This window comes from Amblyomma maculatum, chromosome 5 (genome assembly GCF_055883805.1).
Source record: "Amblyomma maculatum isolate TAMU_Amacu chromosome 5, ASM5588380v1, whole genome shotgun sequence".
Taxonomy (NCBI): Eukaryota; Metazoa; Arthropoda; class Arachnida; order Ixodida; family Ixodidae; genus Amblyomma; species Amblyomma maculatum.
This window is the reverse complement of record NC_139348.1, coordinates 95,369,310-95,382,031: the sequence shown is the minus strand read 5'-3', so window position 1 is coordinate 95,382,031 and position 12,722 is coordinate 95,369,310. Positions and strand designations below refer to the sequence as shown.

The 12,722-nt window shown below is 46.9% G+C and overlaps 1 pseudogene; it reads left to right on the top strand.

Moving 5' to 3' along the window:
- The first annotated feature begins 9,805 nt into the window (after nucleotides 1-9,805).
- Nucleotides 9,806-11,290, top strand: LOC146188823 (uncharacterized; annotated as a pseudogene).
- Nucleotides 11,291-12,722: the final 1,432 nt, after the last annotated feature.

The window sequence follows — 12,722 nt, the reverse complement described above, 5'->3', positions numbered from 1 at the left end:
GTTGACAGCGTGGCACTGATTCTGGCATGATCAGTAATAGCAACCAGTCAAGAAATTCCTCCATACTATTTGATTTTGCTTGTCATAACAGAGTCGTAACACAACGCGGGAAATTGTTGCTAAAAAAGACAATTCCTTGCAGCTGTAACGCGGCTGATCTAATGCTAATTCCTTCTTCTGCACTTTAAAGTAAGGAAGGAAATATCAGGTGATGAGCGCAAAAGCGGCGTGTTTAATTGCAGTTGTGGCATAGCGTCTGCTTATAAATTAAAAATCTTTGCAGACATCACTCGAAGGTATATATTTCGTATTACAAGGGTTCTTGATAGAGCATGGTAGATTATTTGGCATGCATATGAAATTGGAGATGCCACAGCGGTATCAGTTTTCTATAATAGATACCATGTCCTTACTAGACCATCCGTTAAACTTCTCGACGCTCTGCATACGCCTGCCATTGCGAGATGTGCAAGTAAGTCTTACCGTGAGCCTGAAATGAGCATTGGATGATTTTACGACATCCAGTCGCTAAAGTTTCAAAGAAACGTAAAACTGCAAGCGCGGTGTATATACGTGGCCTCCTCGTTTGGCAGTCCAATGCCGTCGTTTCGCTGCGGCGCCGATAGAGGCTCTACAACTCTTCTAAAATGTCGGCGTTCAGTTTACCATCCGGTCTCTGGTCTATAAAGGCATGAATAGAGTGGACGCCAAAGTGACACGTACTATAGCTACTCGGAAACAAATAGAATCAGTTAGTTCCTCGTAATGAAGTCGCCAATGAAGTGCCAATTTAGTATCGAACAGTCGCACAGAGTTAGCTCTCTACTTATGGAGCGCAGTCTGTTCAGTCCATTACATTGCTCCAGAACCCTTGAATTAGCACACTGGCAAAACGCACGCGCCCTGCACATATGCAGTATTAAATGGCTCAGCATAAAGTAGTTTATTCCCTAGTATTTTTGCCGGCGTACTGTGCATGCATTCGGCTTCCAAAATTTGCGACATTGCCAGCAAAGAATGCGGGCATCAGAGTGAAAAAATAAAAATAAAATTCGGTCATTTGATGAACTTATAAGCCCATGAATTCCCATTTTTTAATGCACGATATGTGCCATATAGATACAAGAATTATGAGGTGCTCTTGAACGAAAAATTGTAAAGACAATTTTTTCATAAAGCGTAAGATAGTTATTTTTACCCAAAACAGTCGATAAACAAAACCTGTTGAAAAGAGGCATTATCGTAAGGATTAGACATTATCACGAACAAAAATGTTACGTGAAAGTACACCTCAAGAAGCATACAAATATGCAGTCTTGTGATATATGAATGGAAAAGGTTTTCACAGCATTTAACTACAACAACAATCCTTATGCATTTCTTCGGTGCTCAATAACTGTGGACTCGTGTGAAGCAAGTTTGCCGCAATAGTTTTCTTCACATAAACGGGCAAATGTTCTGCGCCTGAAAATGATTGTTGCCAATATGAACTGAATCTGCTCAAGTCATGTTATAGGCCATGCGATGATTGACAGTCTAGATCTGGGTATTTTAGCGTTGCTACGTTAAGTAAGCTTTTTCTTGGACTTTAAAGAGCCACTTTCCATTTTTTTTTTCTTCAAAACTTTCACTGTGCACCTGTAAATTTAGCATTTCAGTCTTCCAGAGGGGATGGAGACTTCAAAATAAAAACAAACTGTGCTTTAACGCAATAGCAGACTCGGCAAATCCACCATCTCTTTCCGAAGTAGCCACAATACTGAACGACATTTTGTCCGCAGTCACATCCACGCACGTAGCAACATATAGTAGAAACAAAATCGCTCTTCATTAAACATAATAACTGAAATTTCTCTGGTAGGTATTTTTTTTAGCATTCATAAGTAGAATACTTTACTTCTCCTAAAACGAATTTTTTTTTTTTTTTTTTCAGAGGCCGAGTCATTAGAGGCTCACATTCCAAACTCCGCTATTCAAAAAGCATATCAACACGCCATCTATTCGAAGTTCAGATCCGTTTTCGACCTACAAATCATAGTTGTTTTTTTCGAACCTGTGCTCTAACGATACTTTTGCATGTATAGCATGCCGAAAGCAAAGAAGCGGTCGTCATTTAAACGACGCTTTGAAAGGCGTTTTATATAACAGAAAAAAAAATTTGCTGTGGCTTAGTAAAGGTTAAGCCTGGTTATCTCGAAGCGAAAAGCGGTCCTCTCGTACTTCTGGAGCTTCAGCCGCTAGTCTAACCTTGCGCCGTTTGATATCTTCGCTGCTTTTTAGCCAACTCTCAAGCTACCACATCTGGATCGGTGTTTCTGCTCCGTCCCACTGTGTCTGCTTCTTCTCCTTCCATGGCGAGTGTCTGCGCCTGTTCCATCAGGAAGCGCGCCTTATCAAGAGAAGCGGCGGCGGCGAAAGGTCAGGCGACGGAGTCAGCAGCCACCTGCGCCATGCTTGACGTCACTCGGTCTCGCGCATGCGCAGAAGTGGCAAACATGAGGCTCCGGCTTACGCGAAGCGCGGTGTTGACGAGCCTAGTGAAGCTTTTCGCTTCAAAAATGAGAGGGCCTCCTTGATGTCTCTGAAAAAGAGAATGTCTAAGCCTACCCTCTCTCTTATCATTTACCTCTTATCGGCGTTCGTTGCACTGCTACATATAATTAAAATTGGTTTACAGGAAAGGAAAAGCGCAGTATTTATCAGGCTTCTTCCGGAAAGTATGTTTGGGCTGTGCACCATGGTTCCTGAGTTAGCCATTGCAACACTACATTACTCCCTATCACCCTAAAATCTCTAAACCTGAAAGTGGTCGACGCAGCAAATTCGAAGTTAAAGAAAACGAACACAATCGAATAGACTTGCTCGGTACGTAAGGTCACGATTGGCTAAATATTGGAAAGGATAAACTTTTAATACATATTTTGCTGCAGCTTCTAAGACCCGTTAAATCATCTTTCTCACGAACGAGACCCACAGCTAGCTTGATAGGTAATGACGTATGAAATTTTAAACTATACAGCAGTAAAGGTAATTTCCAATTATTTTTCACGAAATACAGGGAGCGCAGCAGAAAATGCAATGTGGCCAGCTAAGAGATTATGCAATTGTGCCTAGGCTGAGGCTGCAGTGAGATCCATAGCGTAAGAGGCGAAAAAAAAGAAGAACGACGAACAAAGCGAGAACACGAACACAAGGGTTCACTTAAGTTATGCGTCCATACCGACCTGTCCAAATTTTCACCCTGCTGCAATAAGATGGCCGTGCAAAATTATTCACCACGTAGCAACTAGGTGTATTCATCCCACAATGCAGCAATAAAACAAACATGACAATTATTTTCCTTTTGTTTTTCTCATTTGGCGCGTGCTCATTTAGCTGCCACTGTTTGGGCCTCGCGAGACGGGCCTCCACCAAATACTGAACCATAGGCCACATTAGACCAACTGAAGTGGGAGAGGACCGCCTCCCGGGATTATGGCATTGCTAAAAACGAAGAAGCTATCAATGCTCTTTTTTGAAACTCCTGAAGTTAGCTGGTCACCACCGAGAGAATCCCTTCACAGTAGTAAATTGAACCAGAATTGATCGCCAACGGCTACACCGGTTTGGGATGCAGGTGCAGCGCATTCTGCACGTGAGCTGTGGAGAAAAATTTCCCGCGGCTACATGAGTGCTGAATGTTAGTTAGATTGTTCCCTGCATCGCTTATTGCCACGGATAATATTCGTCGAGTTACGCGGCGACAGCTCCTTTACTGAATAATGTGCTTACTCCCGGAGAAATCGCAGCAATGCTTCAAACACCAGAAAGATATCAACGAATAAACTCAATGGCATTAGGCGCATTGCAAACCCGGAGCCTGCTTAAAGACGCGCTTTCAGTGCCATCACGACAACATATGATGCTCACCTGACCAGTGCTCGGTGAAGGGCGTTCAGGATCGAGTCTTAAGCAGTGCAAACAAAAAACATCAAACAATTCAGGGGACAAAGAAGTAACACAGTGAGGTGTTATACATTTATTTTTGGGACAAAATGGCTCAGCAGAACTGCAAGTCAGAAAAGGAAGAAAGAAGACCAGCCATCAGTCTGAGCGAACTAAGTAATCAACAGTCTCTAGATCCATCGCAATGGGCATTGGTCAATGGCATAATGAAGAACATGGCACACATAGCAGTCTTCTACCTAACATCACTGGTAAAGGCAGCGGCACAAACCACATTCTTCACGAAGCTTGCCTTCATCTTCATGCTGCCTCTGATTCAAGGTGCTGTTCTCGAAAAACCTCACACTGATTTCATAGCTTAGGTTTGGCGGCAATAGACCGGTCTGCACGCCTGCATCGATGACATCTAACAAAGACATGGTTCTCAATGACGGTTAAAAATTCAGCACATGAAGGTCCTTCAGACGTTCTTCTTGAGCGCCAAACATCGCCATCTGTTCGACGTCCACAGTGGTACACCGCGGGCCTTTGCCACCGAAGACGAATATCTTTGCGCCGATTACGCAGCATCCCGCCTCAGTTCTGGCAGAGGATCCTGACCGCCTTGGAGTCACTTTGCTTCAGGTCGAGCTCTCCGAATTGTATATGTGCATGTCTTCAAAATAGTTGCGCGAGATGTCGTTGCGACCTCAAAAAAGGCAAAGTTCTTTCTGGTACACGACGGCAGCGTGGCTATGGCGTCCCTCTGGAGGCATGCCAACAACTCGTGGGCGCGTACACATCAAGGTGGCTGTGTCCAGAGTGAATAGCGGCGGTCAAAATTGCTTCAGATCCCCAACAATGGACACTACGGCCTCCCCACACATATATGCTCTTACCAATGGCGGACGCCGAATGGAAGAGGCGCGTCTCTGGTATATCGCCAGTATTGGAGACTCGATGCCGCCGCAAGGTTTCCAGATCCAGCAAATCAAGAATCGTCGACGGCTCGTCGTCAACCGGATACCCGCCGAGGAGGTACATTCTTTGCCCAACCACGCACGCCACGTGGCCATCGCGGGCTTCTGGTACGTTGCCGTACACTTCTGGGCGGCTCCAGGTCACTGTGGTGCTGTCGAAGCAGTAAAGGCAACTGCAGAATCCATTGCGTGTCGACCAGACTCCCCACAGGTAGGCGCAGTGTTCATAGACTACGACGGAGTGGTCTCCCACCACTGCTGTCCCGAAGTCCTGGCTACTCTTCGTCGGCACCATGCACCACCGGCAGGACATCGGGTCGAAAACGTAAACGAGAATATGATCGCTCACAGTGTAGCGTGTGTCGAACCAGTAGATCTTGCCGTTCATGCAGACTGCTGTCTGGTCGGCCCCCTCCGGCACACCACTCAGCCGCTTCGTCCACATACTCCGGAGAATACAAATTGCTCTCTGGACGGATGCGAGTGCTTCTGCTTTTCCGTGCACCACTGTGGCCTGGATTCTTCTGGGAGTTCAACTAATGCCCAGCGTTCTGTCGGTCTTGTATGCGCACACCCTTTATATGACAAACTAGGTAGGAAACCTGGCAGACTCTCTCTTCTAAAGAGGTCATGAACAGGACTCATTCTCCCCTTTTCTTTTTGCCTCCTGATAAGGGGCCTTTGTTATGCTGCACAAAGCCAAAAGACCTTCCCACTTGACCAACAAACGCCAAGTGGGAGGGAAATGTAGCTACCCAGTGAGCCTTGCTTGCATACCCAACTCCCTGGTAGAAGCCCTCTCTCAGCCTTTCTTTATCTGCCGGGTTTCTCTCGTCAATAGAAGCATGTGTCCTTTCATCAGGCTGCAGATAACCAGTGGGTCTACTCTTTGTCCGGGTTCTCATGAAAAAAAACTACTTTACTTTAAAGCTGTTTTTGCATTAACTCATGCTTGATATGGAGGCTGATGGCAGAGCAACTAATAGCAAGATAATGTGTTCCGGAAGAAGAGAGGGAGGGAAAGTGGAGCCTGCTGGCGTTAATCGCCGACTCACACGAAAAGGTGCAGTCCATGCAGCTAACAGGAAAAGGTCATGTGAAAGAAGATAGCAAAATTGGGATCGGGGTGTTTCCAGGAAAGACCTTAAAGGGCAACTCCGGGGGTTTTTCGACATTCGAATATTCTAATAAAAATTTGACTGTAGATTCTCCTCTCCGTCCTGACGCATTCTACAAAATTTGGGCGCTGTACGATAATCCTATCGCGCGCAACACGACTTTAAAATATGCTGTTTTCATGGCTTAAGTTGAGACTATTTCTGCCGGCAACACTGAGCTTCTGACGTCACAAACAGTATACCGGCGTTACTGTCCACTTCCTGCATGATTATGAAATTGTGAGGCTTATATTGAACTACCTCAGACATTTTATGCAATGCTTCATGATTTCCATACTTTATTTTCGCCATCCAACGCACGTACGAGTGTTTCTCTAATACTGAGTGTGACGTCACCATTTCGTCACCTGGGACGTCGTTTCTGGCCGTGAAAGCAGTTTCGGTTTCGATTTGCTGTTTTTTCTTTTTAAAAATACTTCTAATTGGAATTTCGAAAAACGGTTTTTTGTGTTCGAGTCAGGACGTGCCGAGGAATGTAATTCAACCAAAAACGCAGAATGATGGAAAAACCACCGGAGTTGACCTTTAAGCCACGTGCTACAGACAACGAGAGACGAACTGTGGGACAAATCTGCAGACGGCAGCATGGTTATTGCAGCAGCAGGGTTCATTGTTTTGAAGGGCAACGGGGTGAGAGTAGCGGAGCGGCTGGCAAAAGGTGTGGAACATTTGTGGGCAGTAGCTGTAATGGTAAGGACATTAACAGTTAATGCACAGTACCAAATGTGCTCGAAAGGAACCCGGAGACTGTAATGAAAGTGGCGAGGGTCAACCAGGAAATTAGAGAATTAAGCCACGAAATGGGTTTCCAGGTAACTGATAATTGACAAGGAAGTATGTAGAGCAGGCCCTGTGAGGTATTTCAGCGAGGGGGAAACCATTTCAAGGAAAAGATGGGCGCTGAAATCGGCTGACGCCTGGCAGGTTGTGCAGTATCTTTTTAAGCGTCACCTGTGTATTTGATGTCTAATGCATGAAGGGAGACCGCGAATCAATAGCGCCAGCCAGAAGTATATTCTGCCCTAGGCCATACCTGTAGGGTCTCCGCGAGCTAGGGATCGCTAACATTAGAAATAACCGCTATGGTCTAAAAACACCTACGCAAAGAGGATTATCAGTGAAAAATAGGTCAGATCCATTTGCAGACAACTTCAGGTGTTCTTTATAATAAGAAGGTTGCGCGCAAGTACAAAGCGCAAATCCTGGCTCCTTGATTGATTTAAACCGAGGTGCCACAGGGTGGCGTCGTGTTTGCGCTTTTACGCCTATTTAAAGTTTTCTCTACCGCTTGCTTGTAAAATCGTCCGAATACCAGCCTCGCAGTAATATTGCTTTGCCCATCTCGCAATGTCAGGGGCGAGAGCAGCATTCAAAAGTGGAGCGGGAGGTTCGGGTAAGGCCACGCTACAGTTTCATGCAGAAGTACTTAAGCCATGACTTTCCCAATTTGATATTGTTACAAAGCGGCAAGCCGATGACGACAGGAGACAGAACATGACCGATGACGATGGTAGATGACGTTTAATGAATGTTCGCGGGCCTTGCGCGAGCGCTCCTGCCCGCGCCACCGCCCGCTTCTTCTTCCTTGTCGTCCGTAACAATATGCATGCCAAATATTGCACAATGTGCTAGCGAAACCCTTTATACCTTGCGTGATGTTTGCCAAAATTTGTCACAGGCTGCAGCTCACAAGCAGACGCAATGCAGCAACAGCTAATAAGAACGCCACATTTGTGCTCATTCCCTGATGTCGCCTTTTTTATTTCAGCAGGCAAAAAGAAACAGATAGCATTAGACCAGCTGAGCTGAACCAACAAGAAAATTTCGTATTTTAAACAAGCGTTGACAGCTTCCCACTCTGGTTGTGTCATCGTCAGTAACACCAAGCCCGCCACACGAAATTCCACCTCACTATTTGTTGTTGCTTATCATGACAGAGGCGTAACACAACGGTGGAAATTGTTGCTAAACAACGACAATTCCTCGCAGCACTAACCCAGCTGATCTAATGCAAATTTGCTATTCTATCCTGCTAAAGCAAGGAAGGAAACATTACGTAATGAGCCCGAAAGTAGCGTGTTTAATTGCAGTTATGGCATATCGTCTGCTTATGAGGTGCAGGCTGTTAAAACTCTTTAGCAGACATCACTCGATAGTGTAATATTGTACGTATTGCAAGTGTGTTTAGGCGGTGCACTGTTGTTCCTGTCGTGTGGCGTTCCTTGCTGCGTGTTCACGTGTCTGACGGCAGATGGCGGGAACGCTAGACTCTTGGAATCTCACGGAATATGACAGAACTCGCGCACAGATCCCGCGCACAACTCTCACGTACATCATTTTGTTCCATGAGCAAGGGCTTTCGCCTTCAAAAAAAAAGAAAAAGAAAAAACAATAAGCAACTGAGACAGGATGCTGGACAGACAGCATAGAAACATTTCTCCCCCCCCCCCCCCCCCGCCATTCATCCCTGGTACCTCGCAGAGCTATGGCGAAAAAGTGCCCTGCAGATGCTCTAGTGTGCCACAAACGAAGACGGCAACCACGAGACGTCTCGAGGCTTCCCCAGGCGGTCTCTGTAGGGTGCGTTTTCCTTTCGCGACCCTCGTTTTGGGGATTCTGCGCCCAAACATACTGCTTCTCTAAATTCGAAAAGCACGCGGCTAACGTCTCTTGTGAAGGACAAAAGACAAGAGGTTGGAGGGGCATACAGAGAGGAAGGGCAGGGGGTTCTCAGTGCAGAACGGCGCACCCTTCATGTTGGCGCAGGGTGCGACAGCACTAATCACTCACACCAAAGGCCCGAACTGCTGGCACGCACTTCAAGAAAAGACATGTCTTGAGGGCAGACCCACCGGGAAATATTGCAGGTGTTCTGTGGAAAGAGTGGCTCCCCACGCTTGGTTTACTTATACCCTAGTCACACAGTCATTTTCAAAGGCGATTGAGTCGATAGCCTTCGAGATTTTCAATCGCGATCGAACTCCAAGGAGTTGTGCCGCTGCTACACGGCAAAACTCGAAGGCTATTGAAATAGTTCTGGTGTTTGCGCCAAACTTTCGTGGCGTCACTATCGTTGCTTTCGATTTTGCTTAAAGAGCTGAAGTCTTTCTATAAATGCAAAATACAATATATATGTTACCTTTTTTTTTAGCAACTGCAGATTTCTAGTTGTTATTAAAGGACAACTGTGTGTTATTTTTGTAAACACGTTGACGTTCATAGGAATTGTCGCAGTTTTGTGATGCTCTCGCAACACTGATATTGCTGATATCGCGGCCATTTGCTTGTGGGTTTTGTGCGGCGTAGGTTGCTCTCTGTGTTGCTACTGTGTTCATACAGGTTGCAATCCAGGCCATCTCCCTATCGATCCTGTGTGTTTGTGCACGTTTATTGCCATGACTGACGAAGTGACGGAGGCAAAGACCAGAGTCATGGTTCTGCTCGCTGCCATCTCCCAGCTTGACGCTGACATCGAGGCGTCAAAAGCTGAGGCAGATGCCATCGAAGAAGAGCTGCTACTGCTGACTGGACTAAACGCGGCCACATTTTCATGCGGCATAACCGTCAACCGTGAAAGATGGGCTTTCAGTCGGAACACTAGGTGGTTTGAGGAGACGCTGCCGCAACTCGAAGTACTTCAAGTGCGCGTTTCGAGTCACGCCATCTACGTTTCGATACATTGTCGAAACGGTGCGACCGCTGCTGGAGCGGCAAGACACGAACATGAGCGAAGCCATCCCTGTTGACAAACGGGTCGCCATCGGGTTATACCGGCTGTGTTCTTCAGGCGAAGAACGCAGTATCGCCGAGCTTTTCGCCGTCGGACGCTCGACCGTCAATGAAGCTTACCGCGAGTTTTGCGAGGCCGGGGTGGAACTGATGGAAAAGCAGTGGTAAAGATGCCGACGCGCAACACGATGCCGCAGCACATCAGGGAATTCTACGCTGCGTGCCAATTCCCGCAGGCAGTTGGGGCGTTGGACGGCTGCCATTTTCCAGTGTCGCCTCCCACGGAGAACGCCGCCGACTACCGGAATTACAAAGGATGGTAAGCTCTCAATCTGCTGTATAGGCACCCTGCAATGAAGTTTGCTGTGTCGATCGCCGCGCCGTAACACATACCCTAGCGAAAAGAGCAAATACTTTTAAGGCGCTTTCGTAGGGCGTTTTCACACTACCTGCATGAGCTTACAGGGGTCACATTGCACGCTTTGGCGAAGCTTTGCATGGCTTGCCGGATAACTGGGCTACATCGAGAGCGCTCAGGCAAGGACGTTATCTGTCACATGCATATCTATAACAGGGATCAATATGCTCGGTCGTTTATCGCGAACCAAGCGGCTAACAGCAACATTTTTTGGGCGCACTGTGGAACAAATGCAGCGCTGCCTAGCCAGTGCAGGTTTCCTATAATGGTAATCGGTATATATTGAGCGTCTACATGCTACCGGATGTCATACTTTGGGCGCCAGGGTCAGCAGCGTATTGGCCCCTCATGCATGCAAATGATTCATGCAAGAGCAAACAAAAAAAAAGCTTATGGCAAGCATTGCAATGCTACGCGCAAATTGTTTTTGTTATGTACTAACTGCTTGGGAATGATAAATTAACCCTATAAATTTTTATTACAGGTACAGCATCATCCTGCTTGCACTTGTGGACCACCGCTACAGGTTCCTTTACATTAAAATATGATCCCCAGGCCGCTGCCATGACTCCCATGTGTACAGTGGGTCAAAGCTTGAGCAAGCTGTGAACAGCTCTCTGTTCCGGCAGCCAGTCACAATGATGGGTAGCACTGCAGTGCCTCCGGTCATATTATGTGACCAGGCATTTCCGCTGACTGCCAACCTGCTGAAACCATTCAGCCACCGGGCCCATATGAGTGCCGAACAAAGGCAGTTCAACTATCGCTTGTCAAAGGCAAGGCGAGTGGTCGAAAACGCCTTTGGCAGACTGAAAGCCCGGTTCCGCTTCATTATGAAGCGCATGGAATGCACAATCGACAATTCCCGGCTGGCTGTTCGTGCGTGCTGCATTTTGAATAACGTTTGCGAGGAGCTTGGAGATGCCGTGCTGCAGCAGTGGCTCACAGAAGTGGAGAACACCAATGATGGCCTCTAGCAGCCGCAGCACAACACGGACGTAGAAGAAAGCACCGGCAGCGAGGTCAGGACAGCACTCGTCGAATTCTTCAAGCACAGGTGATTTCACATGGCTGCTGCGGCTATGTGTACACTGCAGTGTACCAGGAAAAGGATGTTCCGAGTTTGTCAGGAAGACACAAAAACGGTCCTTTTCAGGACCACCAAGTGTGTGCCTTGGCAAAGCCACAGTGCAGACCCCTCCAGAACCAGTTCCCTCTCTATAGTGTGCCATTATTTACAATACACACATCTAGACAGTCAGATTACCTCCAAACTCCCTGTAAAGTCAGAACACAACTAATTTCTACTGCAATAGGACATAATGTACCAGAGCATGGCAGTACCTTTTCTTGCATGTCTGTAATAACAGAATGCATTGAATATTTCAGTGCAAAATCAATGTTTGAGGCCGTGGTGACATCACCTAATGTAGTGAAGAAACAGCTTGCATAGCATTGCTGTAATTTCCACTGCATCGCCATTTCTACACACAATAGAAAATGGTGAAGCTGATATACGTCGTTTCACAAGCTATTTGCAGCACTACGAAAGCTAAGAGCGATCTGGGCCAATAAGGATAGCACGCATTGCGTGGCTGTGTTCCTGCGTGCCTATCGCTGACGGCAGCACAAAAGATTATGAGCATAGCCATGCAATGCGCACCACCCTCATTGGCCCAGATTGCTCTTAGCTTTCGTAGTGCTGCAAAGAGCTTGTGAAACGGAGTATAGTATTTTTTCAAGACGCATTCGTAGCAACAGGCAAAAATTTAAATGGGCTAAAAGCACCATGTCAAAAGATGTGCACCATGCATCATAAGCAGCACTGGAATGTGTGTGTATCATGCATATTCTGGAGCAGACAAATGCTTCATCAAAGCATGCGCCTACATTCTTACGAACGAGCTTTCAGCCAATATAGAGGTCTGATTGCTGGCGTCTCTTCTGGAACACACTAAGGTCATGCTGTTGTACTCAACACGGAAGTAGCACAAATTGTTAACAGTGAATTTTATTTTACTTCTGAAAGTAATTTTTCAATGTATTAATGAGTTCAACTTGCAGAGCGATCTGTCGCTCCCTCTGTTCATATTATTTTGCGCGGGCTGCAAGCAACTGTTCCCGCAGAACCTTTTGCTCTTGCAGTTGTGCAGCTTGAGCTTCTGCTTGGCAGTTTCCCTGCCGCTTTCTCTTTCTTGCCAGAGGCGTAGGGTGTGGTGGTGCGGCACACGACTGTGGTGGCGTAGGCGGTGTGGCACATGGTGTAGGCTGTGTGGCACATGGTGTAGGCTGTGTGGCACATGGCGCAGGCTGTGTGGCACATGGCGCAGGCGGTGTGGCACATGACGTAGGTGGTTGTGCCACCTCGAAGTCCTCTGCGCCAGGGCTGCTGCAACACAGGTCATCGTCCGTGCTGGGCAGGGGTGCTGGAATCTCCTTCAATGTGCTGGGATCTTCCCCTCTTTCCATTTGCAGAATTATCTGCATGGCAGT